Raw genomic sequence first — 2,870 nt, 5'->3', positions numbered from 1 at the left:
ATATTCCACTCAATTCATATTCCACATTTTCTTTCTTCATTCATCCATTGATGGACACTTAGGCTGTTTCCATGTCTTGGTTATTGTAAATAATGTTGCAATGATATGAGCATGCACATCTTTCTTAGCATTTTTTATTCCTTTAGATAAATACCCAGAAGTTAATTGTTGGGTGATGTGGTAGTTTTGTTTTTTGTCTCTTTTTTAAAACATAAACGTGCATTTATTCGAGTCCATGCCACCTAATCTACTGAGTAATCAGGACTAGAAAAGGGAAGGATTAAACCCAAACAACAACAAAAACACTGAGACATTCATTCCTTGCATTGTGAGTCAGTTCAGAAGAATCTGTGCTGGCAAGCCAGTCTCCTCCCTGAGAAGCAGGCTTCGTTCTCTGTTCTCCTCCAGCATCTTCATCTCTCTCAGTTAAGGCCTGGACAGTGTCAGGGTGGTGGCTGCACCTGCTCTGGAGCTGTGGGCTGGTGGGAGTTGGGCCCCAGGCCGTCAGTCACCCGAGGGTTCAGGCAGTGTGGGGTCAGGCTCCTGGCCCCCCAGCTCTGCCGTCTGCCCCCAGAGCTGCTCTACTGTCTGCAGCAGGGCTGACCGCTCCAGCTCCAAGGCCAGGGTTGCCTGCTTTAGCTTGCTTTCGCTAGTTAGGAGCTTCTCAGTGGTGGCTCCCAGGCCCTGGATCCTCCCATTGGCCACCTGCAGTTGTTCAAGGAGGTCACAGTTCTCTTTGCGTAAGCTGCTGTTGATCTTCTCTAATTTGTCCATTCTTTGGTTGTCACTGAGAGAAGAATCGATAAGCTCTTCCTGAGCACATGGTACTCAACTTCATAAGCCTGTAACTTTAGAGGAGTCCATCTCAAACACTTGACTGATGGTCTTCAACATCAGCACCAAGCCCAGGTTGGGTGGTGTGCTTTTTATAAAGTCAACTATGATTTCTAGGTTTTTCTGCTGCAGAATCAAGGGCTTATGGTATCCCAGCAGACTTAAAGCCACTTTAAATATGACCTCTGATCCCTGAAGAAAGATCATATCAAAGACTCTGGCGACGAAGCCCAGGGGGAACTGCAAGGCAAACACAGTGAGGAACCAGGGCGCAGCAGAGAGGCTGGGGCTGATCTCATGCCCCTCCAGGTGGTTGTATAGGTCCCTGTGGTAATCACGGAACAGGCTTGAGAGCTGGTACATCTGGATCTGTAAAATAATCATGTCTGTTCGATACTGTTTCCACAGTCCCATGTCAAACATCAGAAACTTGAGCATGTTAAATGCCTCTTCTTCACCCATGTGAAGCAGGAGGATGCCTGCTACAAAGCTGAGACCTTGGCAATAGCCCACTTCTTCGTCTAGAAGCGAGCAGGCCTTCAGGATGTTGTAAAGTAACAGCTGCCCTGCTCCTAGCTGAGCAGAGTAGTACCGATGTGTTGGAAAGGTTTGCCCAAGGTCGATGAGAATGGTGTGCTGCTGGGTGGTGAGCTGCTTTAAGAGCTCTTTGTAGGGCATGTCCTTGGGTTGCTGTTTGCTGAGGAACAGGTGCTTCAGGTGGCACTGCTCCACCAAGAATTTCCAGACTTCACCCCGGTGATGTTGTGGCAAACCTTGGCCAACAGCCAAGTGCATTTTTTCCATGTCAAACTTAGTTTTTTATTTTCCTGGAGCGCTTAGCATCTTTTCCCACAGTGTATAAGACAAGGAGTGATTTCTTCATAATCAAGCTTTAGGCACTTGTTCAGCAAATCATTCTCAGAGGTGTGCAGCTTTTGCTTTTCCTTCTCCATCCTGAGCAGCAGTATCTGTTGTAGAATAGCCTTTTGCCACAGCTCTTGGTGTTCACAAGATGTCCTTTTCTTTTCCTCTGGGACAGGGCCAAGGGGTCCATCTTCACAAACTAGTTCTAGAGGAGATCATGGGGAAAGCTCTCCCAGCTCTGAATAATCTTTGTATCTGCTAGGAGAATCGCAGGCCTTCGGGGAGGGTGGCCACTCGAAGGAAGATCTGCTGCCTCCATGGTCTCTGTGTCTTTATGGAGGTCCTGCTGGTGTCACCCATGTGGTCAGCTTTGGACTCAAAGTTCTTTGATTCATGAGGTGTCGCTGTGTTCACTGAGTGATACCTCACAAGCTTCCTTTGTAAGACCCCTGGAGACCCCCATGCCAGCTCCGGAGGCTCCTGGCATTCCATGAGGACATGACTCAGGTGTTGGCGTGCCTTTGGAAGCCCTGCTTGGGTGAGAGCAGGGCTGGCTCTTCCATGGGTTGGCTCTCCAAGTCACTGGACAGGTCATCCAAGGAGCCAAGGATCCTGAAGCAGCTCTTGGAGATGGGCAAAGCCTCCTTTTCACAGCCAGACAGCTCTTTGCTGGTGTTACTGAATGTGCCAGACACAGAGCTGACCAGACCCAGACTGGCTGAGTCCTGGAGGCCTCTGGCTTTATTATCCCAGGACAAAATACTTTCTAAAGATTCCGTTAAAGACCTCTTCACTTTGTTTTTCAGTATATCTAGCCTAAATCGTGGAGAAGGCAATGGCACCCCACTCCAGTACTCTTGCCTGGAAAATCCCATGGATGGAGGAGCCTGGTAGGCTGCAGTCCATGGGGTCGCCGAGAGTCAGACATGACTGAGCGACTTCAATTTCACTTTCACTTTTCACTTTCACACATTGGAGAAGAAAATGGCAACCCACTCCAGTGTTCTTGCCTGGAGAATCCCAGGGACAGGGGAGCATGGTGGCTGCCATCTATGGGGTCACACAGAGTCGGACATGACTGAAGCGACTTAGCAGCATAGGGTGTAAGAGAAGGCAATGGCACCCCACTCCAGCACTCTTGCCTAGAAAATCCCATGGATAGAGGAGCCTGG

The 2,870-nt window shown here is 49.0% G+C and overlaps 1 pseudogene; it reads right to left on the bottom strand.

Annotated features, from left to right (window-relative positions):
• Nucleotides 1-207: 207 nt before the first annotated feature.
• Nucleotides 208-1,672, bottom strand: LOC120860703 (annotated as a pseudogene).
• Nucleotides 1,673-2,870: the final 1,198 nt, after the last annotated feature.

This window comes from Oryx dammah, unplaced genomic scaffold (genome assembly GCF_014754425.2).
Source record: "Oryx dammah isolate SB20612 unplaced genomic scaffold, SCBI_Odam_1.1 HiC_scaffold_11163, whole genome shotgun sequence".
Lineage (NCBI taxonomy): Eukaryota > Metazoa > Chordata > Mammalia > Artiodactyla > Bovidae > Oryx > Oryx dammah.
Note: the sequence above shows the minus strand (reverse complement) of the source record. Positions and strands in the feature narration are given on the sequence as shown.